The sequence below is a fragment of the Heterocephalus glaber genome, unplaced genomic scaffold, assembly GCF_053883595.1.
Source record: "Heterocephalus glaber isolate CG9 unplaced genomic scaffold, H.glaber_assembly_v1.0 deba00001523, whole genome shotgun sequence".
NCBI classification, from domain to species: Eukaryota; Metazoa; Chordata; class Mammalia; order Rodentia; family Bathyergidae; genus Heterocephalus; species Heterocephalus glaber.
Window position 1 is genome coordinate 9,686,013 of NW_028258327.1, and position 25,719 is coordinate 9,711,731.

Consider the following 25,719-nt stretch of genomic DNA (forward strand, 5'->3'; position numbering starts at 1 on the left):
TGTGTGAAGACACAGGTGGAGATGGTCTAGAAAAGAGGAGGACTGAGGTAGACTATCTGGACACACCTGAGGCAGACTCATCCTCAGAAAAAGTTACAGACTGAAACAGTATATATGAGAACAGGTCTGTTAATAGGTTGATTACAGGACTCACTTTGGGGGAAGTCAAATGGAAAGGACATAAAGAAGCACATGATATTACAGATGGTAGTCATGGGGAATAAAGTTATTACCTAAAGGCTTAGTAGTAACAGTAAACAGGAAAACAGGTGGTAGAAAGTAAAATCCTCAGAAATTAAAGAAAATTAAGGTACTTCACAATATTAACTGAAAATAGTACATGTACATGAGCTAATGAATCTAGTAAATTACTCAAATTCCCCATTCATGCGTAAATTCAGATTATTATTGACCAACTGAAGTATAAAACTTTAAAAATCAAGCTAGATGTGATGGCACACTGCTATAACATCAGCACTCTCAGAGACTGAAACATGAGGATAGCAAGTTCAAGTCTAGCTTTTTCAATTTAACTACTTAGCAGGACTTTGAAAAAACACAACAAAACCATGGGTAGGTAGCTCAGTGCAAAGGGCATGGGTTCAATCCCCAATACTGGAAAAACAAACAAAAATTTAAACATAAACAATTTAAAAATTTCAGAAATATGAACCAAATTTCCTGTAAGAACAAAACAGAAAATAAGAATAAAATTGTTCTAGTTTATCAAATTTCTTTCCAAAACAAGCTGGAAGCACAGACAGCCTATAACCAAAATTTCTCATCAGAAAACAATATTTTCAGATATTGAAAAATAACTTTATCAGAAGTTTTAAGACATGGAAAGACAAAAAAGGAAAAAAGATATGAAACAAGAGTTAAAGAACCTCAGTAAAAAAAAAAAAAGAAAACCCAGTTATCTCAGGAAATGAAAGCTAAATTACAACTGAACAAAGTAGAATACATTTAAATTAAAAATTTTCAGGACCATTTATAGGATGAATAAAAACAATGAAAAGAATGAAAATGAAATGAAAAGGTAAAATAATAAGGAAGTGGACAATATACATGGTAAGATAAAAAATTTATAGTTTGTTTTTCATTTATCACACACAAAGACACATTTCCATAAACTCCTGTCAACATACCCCCACTTGATTTGAACACATTCATTCCATCTTTCTTTCCACCTTCTAAAGGAGTTCTGGAAGTTTAGTGTCTTCCATAGCACTGTCATGTCTGCCTCAATGTCCTGAATCTATTCAAAATGTCTACCTTTAATGGTTATTTCAATAGAGTAATTTTTAAAAATAATTCAGGAGACTATAATAAGCTGTCCTTAAGATATAATAATATCCATAGTAAAACAGTTTTACGTGTGTAAGATCGCAGGAGATAGTATGTCCAGAAACTACATCCAACATGGAAATGACTGCAAAATGTAACAGGTAATTGATAATAGGTATTTAATATATTAAATTACAGATGTCAGATGAAAAAACACAGCAATACAAAATTTGTGGACCAATGTACAAGAATGCAAATGTTAGGTTTCTGACAAATAAAAATATTGCAACTGAATTACAGAGGGAAAATAAGAAAGGGAAGTCAATGCTTATTAATCAGGAAAATAAAAAAATAGAAGTAAAAGGATGAGCCATTTAATGCTACAGACTAAATGGAAGGAGCCTAAATATATACAATTCTGAAACTGGGCCAGAGATTTAGCTCAGTGGCTCCACTGCCTGCCTCACAAGTGCAAGATGCTGAGTTCGATCCCTAGTACCACAAAAAAAAAAAAAAAACAACCGAAATAGAAGCATATAAAAACACATTTTCTTAGCAATTTATGTAATATAAAAGAATATGGTAGGATAAGTCATATCAGTAAGTATGAATGGTCTTAATATATCTATTTTTTAAAATTTTCAGTTTCATTCACAAAATATAATCCAGCAACACTATGCAATAGAAAAACCTAAATAAAAGATTTGAAAATACTAAAAATCAAAGAGATGAACAAGAGCATACCAGAAAATTGCTAAAACAGAAAGCCTTAGTTGAAATACTAACAGCAGATAAAAACAATCCAAGACAGAAAGAATTAAATTACATGTTTTTGATTGATATTTTAATAATGTCAAAGTTGAAAATTCACACTGCAGATATGCAAAATCAATTTCTATGCAACAAATAATACATTGACCAACTTCAGAAAAGAGAAATGCAGAAGATGAAAGTAGAAACAGATAATGTATTATTGAATGGAGACTTAAACTCCAAATTTGTAAAGAGAAATAGAAAAATAAATAAATAAGGGTATAAAGGAATAAGAAAAGATGGTAGACTGACTGATAGAGGCATTTTCAACTTCACTTGTGAAAAATATATATTTACATGTTATGTTTTCCATTATTTTTAGGTATACATGGAACATTTTTGAAAATTAAACACAAAAATTACAAAAGTGTAAAAAGTATTACAGTAATTTAAGGCCATTCTAACTTAACTTAAAATCTCTTTCATAATTAACTCTTGAGCAAAAAGAGAGAAACCAAATAAAATTACAAATTTCTTTTTAAAAAGCAACTTTAATTAAAACATTGCAATGAGAATTTATGGGATTAAATTAGTCATCAGAAGAAAATACATGCATTAAATTCCCAATTCACATCATTAAAAATGAACAAAATAAACCAATGCAAAAGTAAAATCAGATTATTAATTAGAAAATTAAAACTGTAAAAATGTTAGTATTTTAATAAAAATTAACATAATAAGAAATCATTAGCTAATATCATTATCAGAAGAAATGGAATACAAATATGCAAAACAATAAACTACAGGAGAGAAAATAACCATAGAAATAGAATACAAGAAAACATTGTTACTCCCTTCAACCCCTCCAAACCTTCCTATTTATATGTCATCATACTGTATACCTAAAATGTACCAATAAACTTAATACATTAAAATAAAGATAACTGCCCACACTCTTTGGAAATAATTTTGAAAATATAGATGAAATGGATAATTTACAAGGAAAATATTTTTAGCAAATTGATGTCACAGGAGACTGAAAGTATAAACAAAAGAATTTCCATAGATGAAATACAGATTTTCAAGATATCATCTCATAATACAGAGCAACAGGTCCAGGTGGATTCACAGGGAAATTGCATCTAACCTCCAAGGATAAAAATAAGTCAGATGTGGGCGGGGATTTAGCTCAGTGGTTCCGGCACCTGCCTCACAAGTGGAAGGACCTGAGTTCGATCCCCGGTACCAAAAAAAAAAAAAAGCCAGATGTTATTAAGTAATTTCAGAACATAAGGAAAAGGAAAGAAAAACTTCCCAATTCTTACTGGGGGGAATAAAGCAAACAAAATTTGATATTTAGACCTGGTAGCAATAACTCAAAAAATGAAATAATGTTTGCAAATATTTCCTCAAAATTATGAATAAATATTAACAGAGTTCAATTAAACATACAAAATTATATCATGGTCAAGTAGCACTTGTTCCAGAAATGAACAAATAGTTTAATATTTGTAAATCTATTAGTGTATTTCATCACATTAATAAATCTACAAAGGAAAGTCACATAATTATGTTCACAGTATTGAAAATATGAAAGGACATTCAAAAAATTTCAACACCCATTCTAAATAAAATAAGAATGATGATGTGTACATGTGAGTATATATTTTATAGTCAAAATATGACTTAATTTATCAATAAGAAACACTACAAGTATCCCCTCTATGGTAAGGAACAAAGCAAAAATGTTCACTGTATTTATAACCCTGCATTTGAGATATTAATCAATGAAATAAATTAAGAGCAAACAACAGGAGACAAAAAAATATAAAAGAAGAATTAAAACATTCTGTATGAAAATGACATGACACATGATAGTGTAGAGTTAAAATTCAAATAATTCAATAAATAAACTAAAACCAAATGGTAAAATGGTAAAAAGAAATGGTAATGGTAAAAATGGTAAAAAGAAATGGTAAAAAGAAATTCAGCATAAACAAATTATTGTCCTCTATATACACAAATTATTAGAAGTTACGCTGGACAAGAAACACTATGATTGCAATAGAAAATTAAGTATTTAGAAGTAAAACTAACACGTGATGTGAAAAACATATTTAAACAAAACTTTAAAATAGTTTTAAGATAAAAATGGACATGAACAAATGGAAAAGCATCTCCATTTTTGGGTAGTTTGAATCAACAGCATAATACTAAATTCTTACCGTGTCTATAAAGAAACAAGGTTATTCTATGAATGTACTTCGAATAATATGTTTTGAAGTCAAATAAATTGATTTTAAGATTTTGTGAAAAATAATTATGGTAGAAAAGTTAGAAAATGTCATCAAAAGAAGCAATAGAGGGTCCCTAGCTCAAATAGATATTACAACATATTTATAAGGCAAGGTGCTACAGAAATATGAATGGAGCAAAAGAGAAAGTCCAGAGGTAGACTGAAGTACATATACAAAGTTATATATACATATGTGTGTGTGTGTGTTGGCATTTTCTACCATCCTTGAGAAAAATATACCTACTTTTAAATAAAAGGCATTACTATACCAGATAGTCTTTTGAAAAATCAAATTTATACCTAAAACATATCAGAGTAAAGTAAAAATTATTAAATATTAAAATGTGGAAAATAAAATCATACATGTTAGTGAAATAGAATGTGGATCAATTATTTTATAACTTCAGGGTTGGGAAAGCCTTATTAACTTTATAAAATTATAATGAAAGATAAATTATACAAAATATTTTTGCAGAAAAGCATCATAATTGAAAAATTTTTTAAAGTGACAAAGTTTGACAAAATATATTCTAAAAATACAAAGAACTCTAAAACAATGAGCAACAAACATGAATATAGACTCCACGGGAAAAAAAATACAAAATTGGATGTAAAACGTATAAGATAATTACATGACTGAATTTGTAAAAATGCATGTCAAAGCTACACTGATTAATTATCTCTCATTTATCAAGATTGACACAAATCCATACACCCTGATCATGAGGTTGTAAAGAAACACATTTCTCACACACTGTTGGTGAGAACATTACATTATACCACTTTGACAAAAGTAAATTTAACAATACCTAGTAAAACTACATATGTTTTTGATTCAGCAATTCTACTTTGAGGCATTCATTTTGAGAACAAATCTCCACAACTAGAAAAAAGCCCCTGCACGAGGATAATCATTAAAATAGTAATTATATCATCAAAATAAAACAATTTATATGTCCACCAACAATGGGCAGTAGATATTATAAACTACTGTATAACTAAAGAGTGGATTAATCTATAATTATTCAAAAATATTTTAAAAGATCGATAAAGTTATATCAAGTGATTCCCATGATATACTGGTTTTTTTAAATGGTAACAATTGTGTGAGAATGAAGGGAAAAAAAGACCTTAAGTGGATTTATGCTCCTACTGTAAAATAAATGAAGGAAAAATAAAATAGAAGCTATGAAAATGGTTACCTAAACACTGAAAGTGGGAACAAAGTAAAAAAAATTAAACCTTTATGATTAATACTTCTATATCTACAGTATTTAATATGTGAAGATATAGAATTTCATATAAATAAAAATTAAATTAGGTTAAATAAAAATTTTAAATTTTAAATTAAAATGTTTAAATTTTTATTAAATAATTTAAATTTAATTTAATTTAATGCATACAGAAAAAATTAAATGATCTACATAGTAAACATATACTGTAATGAGTACATGCATGTATACACAGTTTTAAGTAAATTTTGAAAGTAGCACTACAACTATAAACCCATAATAGAATGCATTTTCGAGACAAAAAGAGCTTTTAAAAAACTGAATTTATTTAGCAAATTTGTTATTAGTAAGCTTATTAATGTAATAATTCTGAAAATATTTTGCTGGTACATTAGGATTCACTAACTGAATAAATGCATTCATGTTGTTCAGAAACAGGATTCTTATTGTGAGAAATTTAAACAGAAAAATGACCTAAAGAAAAATGTGGAAGAAACCAGAAATCTAGCTATCAATATGAATATGTATGTATGTATATAAATGTATATATGTATATTTACATACACACATGTACACATACCCAGCTTTGTTCAACCTATAGGCTGAAGGCTACTTGCCCTCTTTTTTAAAATGTTTGAACCAAAAATATTAAAAGGAAGTTTTATTACTTATCTACCTTAATCATACTATATATTTTATATATGACCCAAGACAATTGCTCTTTACTCAACGTGCCCCAGGCAAGCCAAAAGTTTGGGCATACCTGTCTGTGCATAGAAACAGTAAGTACACCAGGAACTGAAACCATGGTTTCTAAATACAGATCCCCACAAAAATATAAGGCTTCCTCAAAGCACTAATTACAGGTATTTGCACAGGTAGAGTATAAGATAATTTGGGCATATCTTCCTCAGCCAGAAAACAAGGAAATACTCAAGGATTGATAAGGGCATATCAAGTGACACAGGGGCCAACTTAAAAGGACTTCCACAACACATATTTGATATAACTTCAGCATCAAAAAATATATAGAAGAATGGATGACAATACATCAAGTGTAAAAAGAAATTCTTAAATCCATAATGATCTTCTAAAAAAAAATTAAAGCTGGAAAGGAGAAAATACCTCCTTGCACAATTTCTGTAAGTAAATATAAAATGAATAACACAAACAGGAAATCATTATTTTTCAAAGACTATTGTGATAATTAACTCAAGCATACTAAAAATATTGAATGATGGTGTCAATCTTAAAGCATCACCCCCAAAAATCTATCATTGCAAGAAAAATGGTGAGGCAGCTAGGATGGAGTGTTAATTAACTTCTGGATCCACCCAGGGGGACTGGTTGAGCACACTTCTGGTGTGTCTGAATGGGTCATGGAGGTTTAGCCTTAGGTTATATATCTAGTCCCTTTCCCCTTTCTCTCTGACTGGCATTTTTACCCTGCTCTGCTCCTGACAACCATGAACTGAGTAGCTTTGTTGTGTTCTGCCCTTGTACCATGATGATTCTGCCTTGAAGTCAGCTCTCCATGGACTGAATCCTCTAAATCATCAGCCAAATTAAGCCTCTCCTCTTTTAAATGGTGGGTATTGTGTTACAGCTATGAGAAAGCAGACTAATCAAAAGGTTACCTTTATAGTGTAAGAATCTCAATGACACCATCATAAACAAATAATTAAAGAAACCACCTTCATAGAATATAATAAAACAATAATAATAATGGAACAAGTCAATATTATACACTTCCTGATGTGATACACTGAGAATGAAATAAGATCAACCATTGGGTATTAACAAAAATGTTTAACCAGAGTCTAAAAACACAGAAATAATCCCTGGGGCACAATACAGAACTGGCCTAAATTTTTCAAAATTTCAAATCATGAAAGAGAAAAAGAGGAACTATTTTAGATTGCAAAAGATTAAGACAAGACAACTAAGTACAGTACATTGAATGGTCCTTGATTGAATCATGAACTGAAAAACAGAAAAACAAACTCTAATCATCAAGGAAATGCAAATCAAAATCACAAGGAGACACCACCTCAATCCAGCAAGAATGGCTTTTATCAAAAAGACAAAAGATAATAAGTGCTGCTGAGAACATAGGGAAAAGGGAACCCTTTCACACTGTTGGTGAGAATGTAAATTAGTACAGCCATTATGGAAAATGGTACTGAGATATCATCAAAAGCTAGAAATAGAACTACTATTTAATCCAGCACTCCTGCTAATGGATGTATGTACCAAGACATCAACACTCTAATGTTCACTGTAGCACTGTTCACAATACCCAAGAAATTGAAACAATCTAAGTGCCCACTAAATGATAAGTGCATAAAGCAAATGTGGTACACGCAGCCATAAAAAAAAGAATGAAATCTTGTCACCTGCCACAACGTGGATTGAGCAGGAGACTATGCTACAATGCAATAAGCCAGTCACATTAAGATAAGTTTTGCAGGATCTCATTCATATGTGGAATCTAAAAATGTTGATCTTATAAGAGTTGAGAGTAGAACAGTGATTACCAGAGGCTTGGAAGAGTAGGGACTTATGACTTCATAAAGTCATAAAAAAGGATTCTGAAAGATTTTATCATAAAGAAATTATAACTGTTTGACAATATACGTATGTTTAAAAGGATGAAAACATTCCATGGGGCCCCATTACTATGTACAACTTTTATGTTTTTATGTATCAGTAAAAAAATAACTTTAAATATAAAAATAAATTGAAAATGTTTAACACAAAATAAAAGAAAAAAGAAAAGGAGAAAGGGAAAGGCAACTATTAAGGTTGTTAATTTTATAATTGGGAAAATTTTAATATGGACTGTTATCAGGTAATATTCTTCCATCTACTAGTCAGCCATAAAGAATGAGAAACTAGCAACATTTACAGCTAAATGGATGCATATTGAGGCGATACTCTTAAGTGAAATAAATAGGACACACGTGTAAATACCGAATAGTTTCTCTAGTGTGAGAAACTGAAAGTGTAAATAAGGATTAAAATGATTAAAACAAATAATTGATCATTTGAAATAGGAAGAAAAGGTCCAAAGTGGTGGGGGAAGTGGGAGGGGAAGGGGAAAGAAAAAATTATGAGAAAAAAAAAGGAAACAAAGTCTATGTAAATAGGGAAGGGTGGAGCGGGTGAAAGGCACATACGTAATGGGGAAAAAATAAGAACCAAGATACATCATGTACAGGTACAAGCACCCAATGATAAATGTAAATGTATTGTATACCTAAAATGTACCGATAAAAGAATTTAAGCAAAAAATAATAATTCATATATAGATAGACGTTGAAGTACTTCAGAGTGGTTTATCATGGTATCTACAACTGACTTCCAACTAGTTCCACAAATACAACTATGTATATGAGAGAGACAGAGACACAGAGAGAAGGATATTAGCAAACGTGGTAATCTTGTAACAAGCAGAGAACCTAGATAAAGAGTATCTTACTTCATTTATAGGTGTGAAATATTTCAATGTAAAAACTTGAGCAAATGGGAATAATTATTTAGTATTAATAAAAAGTATTCATTTGGAAAAGTTAAAAAATGAATATTTTAAACTGAACAAACAATTTAAGACATCATAATAAAATTATAGTCAGGTTATTAACAGTCTCCCCATAAATGTTAGTTGAATTTGAACTTAGTATTATCTAAACAAATTGATAATGTAACTTATTTTTGACACTTGAACTTGGTTATTTCTGTATTAGTATAACCACCAGTGCTGTTGGTAAGAAAGAACACACTGAATTTCAAGGGTACATTCTCCCCAGGAAAGACACATCTTCAATTAAAGTTTGTACAAAATGACAGTTCAAAAGGCCATCTGTAAACTAATTTGTTCTTATCTGTAATTGATCCACAAATATATTTGTAATCAATCCATTTTTCTAAGAGATATTCAGCTGTGATATTAGTACTATTGAAATTTTAAAAATATAAAATATTATCATTCCAAATATATAAATACACCTAAATCATTTCACATTTTATGTACAAAGCAATATATTTTGTAACATACTCCATTTGGGATAATTATTAGATCCCTTTCAAGCATCTCTAAAGGGATAATTTCTCTTTTTACAGAAGTATTCCCAGGCTATTAGAACATAGTCATCTTATACATGAACAAAACAGGTAGTAATCTATATGGCATATCTTGAGAATGTCAAGGCAGAAAAACCCACCTCTTTAATTGAAAATAACAAAAAAGTACTAAAAAGTCAATAACCCTAAAAAACACCAGCAATTGAAAAGCTACTCCCATTTTCAGTTATTTTGTTTGCATCTCTTTTAAATACAAGGTAAAAATAAATAAAGCGTACAACAGGAGTGAGATTAAGGAAAACACCTTAATACATTACTTTTCCAGAGGCTAAACCCTATCATATTAATAGCAGTTTATAGAACCAGCGTCAAACGGAGCATTTGGGGTGGCTTAGCTGGAGAGGAACTCTCTCCCACACTTTCAAATTAAATACATACCAATCATTGTTGGTAATCATTGAGTTGTGTGGACATTTTGTTTTATAGTTGAGGAAGAAGAGAAAATTTTAGTTGGGTCCAAAAGCCATCAAGTTTTTGAGATAAGGATAATGAAGGATATGGCATCATTCTCTGCTTGCCCCATTAAGATTTCAGAGGTAAAAGTGCAGTGGTGACAGAACTATCCTTTGAGAGAATTGCTCCAATTCTCAGAAGGCCTTAGAGACAGAAGCTATTGAAGTGTTTTTATAAATAAAGTCTTCAGGTAACTCAACACAAGTGCAATCCTGAGTTAGGGAAACAGCTCTATACTTCAGCACTCAGGCCTGGCAGCTATGTGGACTCTGCAGCCACACAGGGGAGGAGTGGAGGGCCACTGTCAGCCTAGGCAGGAGGTGAAGCTCTGTAAAGCAGCTTTATGTGTGGAGATTCTCTGTGGAGAATATGTAACACTGAAAAAAAGAAAAGGAAGGATATCTAGTCATGTGGAGGGAAATGGGACTTTGAGTGAATGTGAGGTGCTCATATTTATACCACATGCTGACACTGAGGCAATATTACTAAAAGTACTCTATTATTCTTTTTTTTTAAAGTTAATCAAAAGCTTTTACATATTCTTGTACTATTGAGAAAAGAAAATAGTCTAAGCATAACCTTCCAAAATGTATCCTCAATTCATTCCCATTAATTCTCTACAAGAATTTCTGATATAGTCAGTTTCTTAAATGTTCACTACTCCCTCACTCTGCCCAGTCTCCTATATGGATTAATGTATGCTACAAGGCAAGTCAGACACCATCAATTCCATAAACATTTCCTAACATTAATAAAGTATCTGGACTTACTGTTCCTCGCAAAATTTGAAAAGACTGTCCACATTCCGGTCCTGGCATTGCATATTTTTAAAAAAATGGTTTGAGGTTCATCAATTACACATTGTTTGGGAACACTTTCTTCTGTATTTAATTTTTTTTGGTCCTTGAATTTTGTTTTTATCTGGCTTTCTAATTTAGAAAGTAGCTTTCTTGATAACAGGTTGTGTGTTGTTTTCATCTTTGTATCTTTCACAGGGCTTAACACAAAGAAGTCCTCTATGAATATTTTTGGTGTATTAATCAGTTCCTTTATCCACTGTGTGTAAAACAGCAGATGGAATATTTGAGGTGATGAACCATATTTTGAGATGTTACTTTTTTTCCTCTGTCCAAAAAGGTCTCTTTTCAGTTCTTATCCTAAATTTCTGATAACTAAGATAAAATCAAATAAGCATCCTGCAGTCCATTAGCATTCAACAGCAAAATTTTTCCCAGGGCACAAGAATACTTGTCAAAGATACAAAATGTTCATACTCAATTCTTCCAGGTTTATCAACAGTAAATATATGATTAAGCATGCTAAAAATAGGTTCTATCTCAACAAGGTACCATAGTCTTTTTTTTTTCATTCATTCTCCACTGTGTAACATTTTAAAGAAATTTAATAATAAAACAAAAATCCCCAAGAAAATAAAATCTAAATATGTCCTTTATATCTATCTTTACAATGTACTTTTATGTCCTACAATAAAAACTCTGCTCTCCAAAATCTTCGTCAACTCGTCACCCACATTGGAAGAAAGACTGAAGTGTTTCGCTTGGACTTTTGTTTCCTTATTCATTAAGGATCAAAATTAAGGTTTCCACATTAACACAATAAGCTGCCCAGATCTCATATTTCTATCACACACAGTCAAATATCATTAAAAATAGATGATTATTAAATATGAAGTTATAGGATTTTTATTTTAGTAGTTTCTTAACTACAACAAAAAGCAGTGTTTTATTTTTTCATACATGAAAACTCACCACTCTCAATTGTTTACTGAGACATTAACAAGTCCTCATATAACAAAAAATGTAAATTAGGAAGAAAAATTTGTTTATCATTAGTATGAGAAAGTTCAATTTTAGATTGAACACATTTCAAAAGAAAAAGAAATTACTAATCCCCAACCTGTAGTGCAAGAGAAATTAAGTAGAAAGTATTGCCTCTGTTGGCTTTTTAAAACAATATAGAACACTGGATGGATGGAAAAGGAAAGCAAAGACTTGATTTGCATGACCAAGGTGAAAAGAAAAACAAACATTATAATTGCAAAACATATATTCCATAACAACTTCTCAAGACTCCCAGGTGCAACATCAGTAGTGCTTGAGTCTCAATTTTTATTGTAATCTTGTGGCTTTTTATTTGTAACTTATATGAAAAGAATCATATTGATTGGGCAGATTTAACTCAGTAAAACCTATTCTACGGAGATTGTCTGTGCTAGGTGATTTTATCAAGTTCTCTTTTGGTTTCATTTTCTTCCTCATCCCTATTCCCAGGGGAGGTTGCAGCCCAGCTTGCAGAGCAAATTGCCCTAAATTGAGTTCTTTCTCTGGCATAGACAAGGCTGCCTTTGGCTCCTCCGCTTGAAAACTTTATGCATTCTTTTCTCCTTCTTCTTTAACAATCCCCTTCCCTTTTTCCAATTAAAATGGAGAAGTTTGCACCGGTACCTGCTCCCAATTAAATGAATACTGCATTACCAGCCATACTCCCGGATCTTCTTTACCCTCCCTTCATTAGCCTTATTCCTCTGAGGCTGCCTGGCTGTCTGCCAGAGACTTATGGCAAGAATTCAAAATCTTGCACACTTTATCCTCTCCAAATCATTCTTGAATATAAGCAGTCTGCTCCTTAGGCCCAGCATGAGAAATCCAAGAACGTGTTCAAAATGGATAGGGGGTTGGGAGGGAGAGAAACGGAAAATGATTTATTTAAAAGGCTAAAAGCCTATGCTAAAAAGACAAGCTAAGAGAGGTTAAGCTTCCCAGTTAATTGACCTTAGTTTCTTTTTTAAAAGCCTGAGTAGGAAGAACAACAAATGCCAGTTCGATGGCCTTGCTTTATTTCTGTCTTCGTGCCTACAGGAAGTACATCATCATCTTCACACCTCAGGCATGCCAGCTCCCCAACTCTCAAAATTATGCACCATGACCGAAAAAGCCAACCTCGAAAGCTTAAGCAACTGTTGCTTTTTTTTTTAAATAAAGATCAATACGGAATTTTCCAACAAATGTGAGTGCTATAGGGCTATTGCATCAGCCATTCTCAATAACACTTGGAATCAGTAAGCGTACATCAAGCTGTCATGAATGATGACCCAGGTGTCAGGACACAGAAAAAAAAAAAGGCTATTCTGTGCCTCTACTGTTCTCTGAAAGCGTGCAAATTCCATTTTCAGAGCCTCTGAACACATGTGAACAAAATCTGTGATCAAATCCCAGTTCTGATGCACACTATCTGAATGATTCTAAGCTTCCATTATTTAGCATATGCGCCCCTTCATTTGTAAAATGGGAATTCTAACTATACCTAGTGCAAAATGGTGCTTTGTGGATTAAGTACTTCATGTATACCATTTAGCACAATTTGTGATTCATGGTACATAATTAGCTACTGTAGTAAATCCTTATTATTATTGCCACCACTATTATTATTAAACAAAAATACACCATATAATCCCACAGAATTTTTGTATACTTTTTTAGAACATAGCAAGGGATAAGGACAATTTGCAGATTTCTTAATTTTAAAAAATTTAAAATGTGCAATTACATTTTCAGTAGCTGACTTGTGTTTGGCACAGACTCCAATATAGCTAAGACGTTCACTAAGTTCAGTATTAGAAAACAAAGCATTTACTGGTAGTTATAAGCCATCATATTCTTTTAGTACCCTAAGGAATATATCACTATTGTTGACTTTTCTAAGAACAATATTTAATTGAACACTTTTTAAAAAAACATCAATGTCATCAATTTGTTTGTTGAATTAACAGGTTTATTTCCTACTGAGAAACATCCAAACAAGTCACAACTTAAAAAAAAAAAAAAAAAGAAACAGTGCAAAAAGCCATAATTCCAAAACCATTTTAAGTGGTTATATTGGGGAAAAAGCAAAATACATTTATTAATGGATATAAATATTATAAATTAATTTATGCTGTTTTTATCTCCTAGAGCAGACACAACTCCTTTCTGTACTTAAGTTGTACTAGTAAGGCCTGACTTATAAGATAAATAGTGTTTTTTGAGAAGCTCAAGGCAGAAATTAAAAGCTACTTTATAATTGCTATTTTTAATTGAATCAATCCAGATCAACTTTCTCATGGCATTTTGCACAATTATTAGGAATGCAGACAATGAAATCGAAGAGGTGGGATTATATTCCAGCCTCACCTTTTACATGCCATGTGACTTTCAAAAGGTTATTAATTACCAGACCCTCAATTTTCTCAAACATAAAATAGTACTAATAACACTATTTCAATTCTGTTTGTAAGGATTACACTTAAAATGCTTAATTTGGGTCATGCTTAACTTGGGCCATAAGAAGTTCTCCACTTTTATCATCATGATCTTCATCCTTATTGCATCCCCATCTTTCTTATATTCATCATTTAGATTATTATCAAGGTTTTTTTTTTACTTTTTAAAGATTAATTCTTAAAAGAAGAAAGTAATGTGAAATATGAAACAAGAGATTTTGACATATATTAATTATTAGTGGAACTTCACTGCACCCAATGAGGCAAACATACTCACTGATTCAAACCATACATAATAAAACCATACATAATTAAAGGGCGATTAAACTGTGATACCTTTTAGAATAGATTCTTTTAGGAAAGGTCTGAGGAATCTGCAACATCCAGAAAGTTATTTAACAAAAAAGACAATATCACATTACTGGCACATACGGACACACAGCAATGACAGATCCAAGACAAGCTTCTGTCTGCTGATTCCATATAAAGATATTTTGCCAGCAATATTTATATATGTAAGTCAAAGATACCATGCTACCTACTCACATAAGAAGAAATAAAAATTCATTGAAATGTAAAATGAATTTTTTGTTGCACTAACACAAGCATTTTTAAATTATAATAGTAATTTTTGATAAAAATGTGCATAAATTTCAAGTGTCACAGGTATCTCCAAAAAGCAGCCAGCCTGCTATAAATCCTGCCTTGATTAATGTCACTATCACCCACCTATCCCAGAAATGAAAGAGCCATCATAATATTTTCCTATTCAATGAGTCACCTTGTATTAACAATTCTATTTCCATAACAGTAACTAAAACTAATCATCCCCTCAATCTTTGCTGATATTGTCTTAAGATCTCACTGTCTCATGCCTCAACTACTATAATGGTGCCCCAGTTTATCTCCCTTAACCCCTCCCACTTACTCCATTCTCCAAATTCCCATCAAAATGATAATCCTAACATAATTTTATTGTGCTACTTCCACCTAAAATCTTGGATCTCATGTCAGACTCTTCTCAACTTAGTCCCTGTATGCCTTTGTCTCCCTATTCTGATCCTCAATGTTCATTTTTTATGGGGGAGATTTTTTATTAATGCATATATATTTGCAATACATAATAAATACAGTCATTCTGGGAGAATTGGTACATGTGCATATTGTATTTTAATCCTTCTGCATTCCCCTTCCCTTCTCCTCCCCTCCATGTCCTCCATTTCTAGATCTCCTGCCTATCTCTATTATTTTCTATTATCTTTTATTTTGCTCTAAAAATTATTTATACTTTGGATTTCTCATATAAGAGAAATCATGGATATTTAAACTTCTGTGTCTTGTTTATTTCACTTAGCATTATGGTCTCAAGAAATATACATTTTCCTAATGATGAGGACTTTCATCCACAATAGCCTCTGTACATCAGTCATATTCTTTGACATTTTTGTTCTTTGTTCTTTAGTTTATGCTCTTCTTCTAGTCTATTAGTCCTTATTTTTTCTATTCAGCCTAATATTAAAAGAATAGTTGAAAGGAAACTTCTATGTAAATTTTGTACAGATTCATTTGATATAGTTACTAAGAGAAATATTCTGAAATCTTTTCAGACTATCTTTCATGTAGTTCTATCCATTTACTTTTATATATTTTAAAATATTATTATGTATATTTACTTTTAATGTATGCATATATATATGCTGTATTTACCTTTATATTGATTTAAATGCATTCTGTATAAAAATGTAGTGATACTACCTTTCTTTCAGTTTATATTTATCTGGAATAAGTTTTCTGTTCTTTTACTTTCATCTTTGCAGTGTCTGTTTTAAGAATGAATTTTTAAATGGCATACAACTAGAACTTTAAAGTCTACTCCATTTTTGTCTTTAACTGGAGAGTTCACTTCATTTTTATTAGTTGAGATAATTGGCCTATTTGACTTTATTTCATTAAATTCATATAAGTGAACCTAGGACTACAGTGTTTGACTTTCCTCCTGTCTCTTGCTTATTTCTGTCTCCTTAATCCCTTCAAGAAGCATTTCCTGAGGAACTATGCTATTGTAAGTGGTGTTCTACACATCAGAAATTGACGCTGAAGAAGATAGATGAGACACTTTCTCACAGGAAAATTACATGTTAGAGGGTGGGGAAAGATATTGAATGAGTAAACAATTGAATAATAGTATAAATTATAAAACATATTCAATTCTTATTGTCTTTACTGTAATCAGAAACTCATTTTTTCTTCCTAGAATATAAGAATTCCAGAGGTCGTGAGTCACGCAGAACACACCGAATCAGCCCACTGCAGACAGGCAGCCACCTGGTTCCATACAACAAAGACACAGAGGACACCAGAGCACCAGACCATGGTACTGAGTCCTTCTGTTCATGGCCCAGAGGTAGGGGCTTCCCAGCCACAAACCCTCCTGCTGCTCCCAGCCCAGATGAAAGGGCTTTTGGGCCACCATCCCTACTGCTGTTCCTGGCCCCTGTCCCACCTCTCCCGGCTCAGAGGAGATAATCCATGCAGGGGCCAACAGCCCCCCCACCCAAAGTCAAAATGAAAAACACATAAATAAGTCTCAAAACCAGACTTCCAGATCACCTACAGCAAGCCCAAAGGGAAATGAGATGGAACACTCTGATACTCAACCACCTGGACCCACTGAACTGGCAACAAAATAGGATCTGGAAAAAATGAAATCAGAAATAATTTTTCAGATAACAACAGAAATTGTGCTCCTAGTGCAAGGCATGATTAATAAATCTAGACAGGAGCTCAGGAACATGATGGAATCCCAACATAAGAAACAAATGGAACCCATAAAACAGATGCAAAAAGATTTCCAGGACATGAAAAACTCCATTCAAAGTCTACACAGCAGAATGAGCCAATGTGAGGACAGAATTTCAGATATAGAAGATAAGATTGCAATTAATGACCAGGAAAAGAAAAATTGCTTCAAAATTATAAGGGAACATGAGAAATCAATGCAGCAGCTGCTAGATGATGCAAAGAAGAATAACATAAGACTGATTGGGCTCAATGAAGAAACAGGAGAGAGTGCAGATGACATAAAAAATCTCTTCACAGAAATAATGGCAGAAAACTTCCCAAGCAGGGGAAAAGAGCTTGACATACAGATAAGTGAGGCATATAGGACTCCAAATAGCCTTGATCAAAAAAATCTACACATAGGCATATAATTGTTAAGATTCCAGAAACACAACAGAAGAACAAAGTTCTCCAAGCAGTTAGAGAAAAGAAACAAATCACATACAAAAGAAAGCCCATCAGAATCACAGCAGACTTCTCAACACAAATCATCAAGGCAAGAAGAGCTCAGAGTGACATATTCCAAGTCCTAAAAGAAAACAGCCTCCAACCCAGATTGATGTACCCTGCAAAACTATCTTTCAAAATGGATGGAGAAATAAGATACTTTCATGACAAAGAGCACCTTAGGAACTTTGTGAATACCAAACCAGCACTCAAAAGAATTTTACACAATATCCTAGGAACAGACATTGAGGAGCACAACCCCAGGAAGCCCAGCAGAATGAATCCATCTGGCATGACAAGAAATTAAATGTAAAGGGGGAGAACCCAACAAAAAGAAAAAGTCATGGCAATGACAAGTCAATACGTTTCAGTTATAACCATCAATGTTAATGGTCTCAATTCACCAATCAAAAGAAATAGACTGGCAGAATGGGTCAAAAAGCAAAATCGAACAATATGCTGCATACAAGAAACACACTTCATTCAAAAGGAAACTCATAGGCTGAAAGTTAAAGGGTGGAAAACAATACTCCATGTGACAGGAACCAAAAAAAAAGGAGTAGCTATCCTCTTGGCAGACCAAGTAGATTTCAAACCAACACTGATGAAGAGAGATGAAGAAGGACACTACATCCTTGTAAAGGGAAGACTCCAAGAGGAAGAGATGACAATCATAAATATATATGCACCAAACACTAGTGCACCCAACTATATAAAACAAATACTAATGGACATGAGAAGTCATATATGCACTCATACAATTGTAGTGGGGGACCTCAACACCCCACTGTCACAAATAGATAGATCAACTAGACTAAAAATAAGTAACGAAATACTAGAACTCAAACTCTTGAACAAATGAACTTAACAGATGTTTACAGAGTCTTCCACCCCACAAAATCAGAATACACATTCTTCTCAGCTGCACATGGGGCACTCTCCAAAATAGACCACCTACTCACACACAGAACATGTTTAAGTAAGTGCAAAGGAATTGAAGTTATCCCCTGTATATTATCAGACCATAGTGCGATGAAATTGGACATCCATAGCAAAAGAAACTAGAAAAATTTCATAAATAAGTGGAAATTGAACAACACACTTCTGAATAACAAATGGGTCACAGAGGAAATTAAAGAAGAAATCAGACAGTTCCTTCAATCAAATGACAATGACAATACAACATATTGGAATCTATGGGACACAATGAAAGCAGTCTCATGAGGGAAATTCATAGCAGTGAATACGCATATTAGGAAAACAGAATGAGCCCAATTAAACAACCTGATGTTGCACATCAATGTCCTAGAAAAAGAAGAGCAGAACAACCCCAGAGCTCATACAAGGGAGGAAATTATAAAGATCAGAGGAGAAATCAATGCAGTGGAGACTAAGAGAACGACACAAAAATCAGTGAAGCCAAGAGTTGGTTCTTCAAAAGAATCAACAAAATGGACAAACCTTTAGCCAACCTTGTCAGAAAAAGGAAAGAAAAGGCCCAAATCCGTGCAATTAGGAATGAAAAGGGTGAAATTACAACAGACCCAGCAGAAATCCAGAGGATCATCAATACCTACTTCCAGAACCTATATGCCAATTAGATGGACAACACAGAAGAAGTGGGAAGATTCCTAAATACATATGAATTACCAAAGTTGAACAAAGAAGACCCAAAACTTCTGAACAACCCAATATCAACCCAAGAAATTGAAAATGTAATTAAAAACTTATCAACTAAGAAAAGCCCAGGCCCTGATGGCTTCACTGCTGAATTCTACAAGACATTTAGAGAGGAACTGCTGCCACTACTGTTTAAACTCTTCAATGAAATTGAAAGGAAAGCAATACTCCCAAATTCATTCCTGGAAGCAAGCATCACCTTGATCCCCAAAGCAGAGAAAGACCAAACTGAAAAAGAGAGCTATAGGCCAATCTCACTAATGAACATAGATGCAAAAATCCTTAATAAGATAATGGCAAATAGTATGCAAAAGATCATCAAGAAGATCATACATCCTGACCAAGTGGGATTCATCCCAGGGATGCATGGATGGTTCAACATACACAAATTAATCAATGTAATACACTATATCAATAGAGCCAAGGACAAAAACCATATGATTATCTCCATAGACGCAGAAAAAGCATTTGACAAAATCCAGCATGCATTTATGATAAAAACCCTACAAAAAATTGGAATAGATGGTCTCTACCTCAAACTGATAGAAGCCATCTATGAAAAACCAACAGCCAATATCATACTAAATGGTCAAAAACTGAAATCGTTCACCCTGAAATCAGGAACAAGACAAGGATGTCCACTGTCACCACTCTTGTTCAATGTAGTTCTGGAAACATTAGCCACGGCAACTAGACAAGAGAAAGAAATAAAAGGAATAAAGATAGGTAATGAAGAAGTCAAATTGTCATTATTTGCAGATGACATGATACTCTATATAGAAGACCCCAAGAACTCCACCAACAGTCTGCTAGACTTAATAACCAAATTCAGTCAAGTAGCTGGTTGCAAGGTCAACACACAAAAATCAATAGCTTTCCTCTACACCAATGACAGACTCACTGAGAGAGAAATAGGGCAAATAATTCCTTTCCCAATAGCATCCAAAAACCTGAAATACCTAGGAATCATCCTAACAAAAGAAATCAAAGACCTCTTCTCTGAAAACTATGGCACTCTGAAAAGAGAGATTGAAGATGATATCAGAAAATGGACAGACATCCCCTGCTCCTGGGTAGGAAGGATTAATACAGTGAAAATGGCCATACTTCCAAAACTGCTATATAGATTTATTGCAATTCCAGTTGAGATCCCAGCAGCATACTTCATAGACCTCGAGAAAACAATCCAAAAATTCATTTGGAACAAGAAGAGACCCAGAATAGCAAAAGCAATTCTAGGTAACAGAGACATGGCAGGGGGTATCACAATCCCCAACCTGCAACTCTACTACAAAGCTACTGTGATAAAAACAGCAGGGTACTGGCAAAGGAACAGACCTGAGGACCAGTGGAACAGATTAGAAGATGCAGAAACAACGCCAGACACAGTCATCTTATCTTCGACAAAGGAGCTGAACACCCTCACTGGAGGAAAGATAGCCTCTTTAATAAATAGTGCTGGAAAAATTGGGCTTCAACTTGCCAAAGATTAAAACTAGACCTGTATCTCTCACCATGCACTAAACTAAAATCAAAATGGATTAAAGATCTAAATATTAAAATAGAAACTCTGAACCAGTTGGAACAGAGGTTAGGTAGAACCCTTGAAGACATCGGTGTAGGAAAAGCTTTTATGAGCAAAACCTCAGTTGCCTGTGAACTAGCACAAACAACCAACAAGTGGGATCACTTCTTATTTAAAGGCTTCTGCCCAGCAAGAAAAACCACCAGCAGTGTGAAGAGACAACCCACAATGTGGGAAAAAATCTTCACCTGCTCTTCCTCAGACAAAGGTCTACTATCTCGAATCTAGAAAGAACTTAAAAAGATCAGACCTCCCAAATTTAAAGACCCAATCCAAAAATGGGCATCTGAAATGAACAGATATTTCTCAGACAAAGATGCAGAAATAGCAAATAAATACATGAAAAAATGTTCAACATCACTGGTCATTCGAGAGATGCAAATGAAAACAATGCTGAGATTCCACTTCACTCCAGAAAGAATGGCTGCTATCATGAAATCAACCAATAACCAATGCTGGCGGGGCTGTGGGGAAAGAGGAACCCTGCTCCACTGCTGGTGGGAGTGTAGACTGGTGCAAGCACTGTGGAAATCAGTATGGAGATACCTCAAAGAACTAGGACTGGAGGTCCCATTTGACCCCACTATTCCACTGCTGGGGATCTTCCCCAAAGAATTAAAAGAATCGTACCACAGTGATATATGTGCACCCATGTTCATAGCAGCACAGTTTGTAATAGCTAAAACTTGGAAACAGCCCAAATGCCCATCAACTGGAGACTGGATAAAGAAAATGTGGTTTTTTAAAATAAAATGGAGTACTACTCAGCCATAAAAAATGAGAAATTAGAGACATTTATAGCTAAGTGGATGCACATTGAGGTGATACTCTTAAGTGAAATAAATAGGACACACATGAAAAAATACTGAATAGTTTCTCTGGTGTGGGAAACTGAAAGTGTAAATAAGGACTAAATGTATAATAGGTAATGTGAAATAGGAAGAAAAGGGGCAAAGGGGAAGGAAGTGGGAGGGCTAGGGGAAAGGATAGAAGGGAATGGGATTAATATGAGAAAATGGAAAAATAGGAACAAAATCTTTGTAAATAGGGAGGACTGGAGGGGTTGAAGGGAGGGCTGGGCAAGGGTGAAAAATAAGAACCAAGAGAGACTATGTAAAGGTGCAAATTTCTTATGATGAATGTCATTATATTGTATACCTAAAATGTACCGATGATTAGAATGAATAATCGATAATGCAAAATAGGAAGAAAAGGTCCAAAGGGGTAGGGGTAGTGGGAGGGGCAGGGGAAAGGAAAGAAGGGAAAGGAAAAATGATGAGATATGGAAAAAATGGAAATAAAGCCTTTGTAAATAGGGAAGGGTGGAGGGCATGAAGGATGGGCTAGGCATGGGGAAAAAATAAGAACCAAGATGCATTATGTAAAGCTATAATTCCCAATGAGAAATGTAATTGTGTTGTATACCTACAATGTACCAATAAAAGAATTAAAAAAAAAAGAGCAGAGAAGTGATGAATACTAACAATATTAAAAGAAAATTATGTTTATAGTAATTGTAGCTCAGGACTAAATTGTACTTCAAAGGGAATGACTGCTGATTTTGGTCTGACAACCAATGTTATGAGTAGGCAATTTTCAGTTCTATTTCTCAGCATCCTTGTGTATGAAATAAGAAGTTTAAGTGGATAGTCATTAAGATCCCTTCTAACCTTAACCTTCTATGAAAGCTCAATATTTTAGAAGTACTGTTTCTTTCACATCTGTACATTTTGTCAACAGGTTGATCAATATTTAAGAGCTTTAGTTTGAGTTTGCATTTACAATCATTTCATTATTACAATCATTTCATTATTACTTATCTAAATATCTATGGATCATTACACTGTTTATCATATACTTTTTATCTTATATTATTTTAATTAATTAAGTATATTGGTACATTTTAGATATAATACTTTAATAAACAAGGCACTCTTTATTAAAACAGTTACAAGTAGTTATGACTGACCAGAGAAAATATTGAACCTAAAATTCTATGAACATAGTAGGACATCAAAGAACAATGTATTTTTCTTATTCAATATATTCTTAGGCTCCTCTAATTATCTTTGGAATATTAAAATTGGTTTAACAAATGGAAAAGGCACAGAATTTTGTAATTTGTTGCAATACTCCATAAAATAAGAAAATAACATCACTATAGGTAGCTGCATAAGAATTACAGTAAGGTGACTACACTAACTACAAAAATCTTTAGACATCTGGCATTAGGACAATTTGAAATCAAATGCATGTGCATAAAAATCACTTTCTGCCAAAATGGATATTAAATAAAGATAACATAGGCATGATTCTACCTCAAACATCAGAGCACTCAAATGATATATATTTTCTTTATAGAAATAATTTGTCTTCTAAGTTACTTCTCAGAAGTTGCCAAATTTATTTCAAAAAAGATTTTTGTAATATGCTTTCTTTTCAATTCTGTAAAACCTGTGGCAATGTCTCCTAGATCTTAATATTGTAATTTTAAAAAATTGTCTAACTTATATTGTGTAACAGGAAGAAAAGGTCTAAAAGAGCAGGGGAATTGGGAGGGGTAGAGGAAGGGAAAAAAGGGAAAGGAAAAAATATGAGAAGAGGAAAAAAATGGAAACAAGGTCTTTGCAAATAGGGAAGGGTGGAGGGGGTGAAGAGAGGGCAAGGGAAGGGGAAAAAAAATAAGAACCAAGAGACTCATGTAATGGAACAAGATCCCAATGATGAATGTAACTGTGCTGCATACCTAAAATGTACCAATAAAGTTAATGAGAAAAAAATAATTAGCACCCTGAATGTTTACTACAATAACTGAGATAAATATTTATCACAGTTTTTGTTACAGAAGCAAATGAGCTAAAACTATATTTCCTATATTTTATTCTACATAGAAGTCTGGGTAAAGTTTAAGTGTAATTAGATAGCCTTGAGTATTGCTTAAATTTAGCACTAACTAAAGTGGCAGAGAATTTGGGATGACTTTATTTGTTCTGGGTCAAGTCAAGTAGGTGTGACATGGCTCTGAAGTTTACAGTTCTGATGGTAGCTTCTTGATTCCCCAGCCTCTAAATTGTATCAGTTTGTGACTTCCATGGCAGAATTGTTATACAACACTATTCTGGGAGTCTCCCTGCAGGACCAAACCACCTCTTGACCCTCCTAAATTCCAAACATTTTATAAGTAGCTACTTTTTCTTAAAGTTTCATTTCTTTTTGTTTAAAATAGCTGAGTTAGTTTCTGTTATCAGTAACAGATTTATTTATGACAAATATATAATTTATCAGTAATAATTACAGATGAATACTCAAAAATGAGAATCTCAAGTTTATCCTTCTTGTTGGAAAAATGAATGCACCCTGAGAGTATAATGCTAAATGAAATAAATCAGACATACAAGCTTAAATATCACATCCTTTCTCTTCTATAAGAAGCCCAAAATATAAGTAATGAACAAAATAAAAGACAATAGGAAGTAAGGAGACAGATCTTTTTCCAGGGGGAACACAGCCAAGTGATGGAGGGAGAGGAGGGGAAGGGGATGAAAAAAAGAATTGAAATGCATTATTTACATGTACCAACTCCACACAAAAATGTGATTATTATGTACTAACGTATACCAATAAAAAAATAAAAATCCAATGGACTTTTAACTCATAGAAGCTAGAAAAACTACTCTATTAACACACACACACACAAATTACCTGAATTTTCTTAAAAGAAATGAGACCTGATTGCCATAAAGGGTTAAATATCAAGAGAATATGAGCACCAGTTATAAAACAGCTGATTAGTTACTACCTAAGGCCATGGAATGTAGTGCCTACTAACGATACAACTTCCTTGCTCTCTGGCTCCGGCAGGGAGGTCTGACTGTCCTGGCTCCAAGCCTGCATTGGTGGGGTCCTGGCTGGTGTGGAGCCAGGGCGCCTCAGCGGGGCAGCCCCGCGGGGCAGTGGGACCTGGAGGAACTCCGGATTCTGGGATGGAGAAAAGCACATCATCTTTGGGGAAGTCAGCAACTACGCCTGTGAACCAGATCCAAGAAGCAATTTCGGATAATTGTGTGGTGATTTTCTCAAAAGCATCCTGTTCTTACTATATAATGGCAAAAAAGATTTTCCAAGACTTGAATGTTAATTATAAAGTGGTGGAACTGGACATGCTAAAATACAGGAGCCAATTTCAAGATGCTTTTTTAACAAAATGACTGGTGAAAGAACCATTCCAAGAATATTTGTAGGTGGAACTTTTTTTTTTTTTTTTTTTTTTTTGGTACCTGGGATCGAACTCCGGTCTTTGCCCTTGCATAGCAGGCAGCAAAACCACTGAACTAAATCCCCAGCCCTGTCAGTGGAACTTTTATTGGAGATACAACTGACACTCACAGGCTTCATAAAGAAGGGAAACTGCTTCCACTAGTTCATCAGTGTTACTTTAAAAAAAGTGCATGAGCTGTATTGTTCTTCCACTTATTATAATGGGATGATGCAGCAAGAAAGCCCTTGCCAGGAGTGTGCCACTTGATCTTGTGCTTCTCAGTCTCCAGAGCTGTGAGAAGTGAATCTGTTCATCATTAATTACTTATTATCAGGTGTTTTGTTACAGCGACACAAAATGAACCAAGATAGTCCCTGACGACATTTCTAATGTTGATATTCTGCTATTCTGGGACCACTATTTAAACTTATTTCATTTCTGTTAAATTTAGCAAACAAGATTTAT

At 33.5% G+C, this 25,719-nt stretch overlaps 1 long non-coding RNA gene and 1 pseudogene across 3 annotated transcripts in view; one reads left to right on the forward strand and one right to left on the reverse strand.

The window, feature by feature from the left end:
* Positions 1–25,719, reverse strand: part of LOC106010867 (uncharacterized) — a 1,054,961-nt gene that overhangs the window by 678,417 nt on the left and 350,825 nt on the right. The gene's annotated exons all lie outside the window — the stretch shown is intronic.
* LOC106008777 (glutaredoxin-2, mitochondrial-like) lies at positions 24,562–25,663 on the forward strand (annotated as a pseudogene).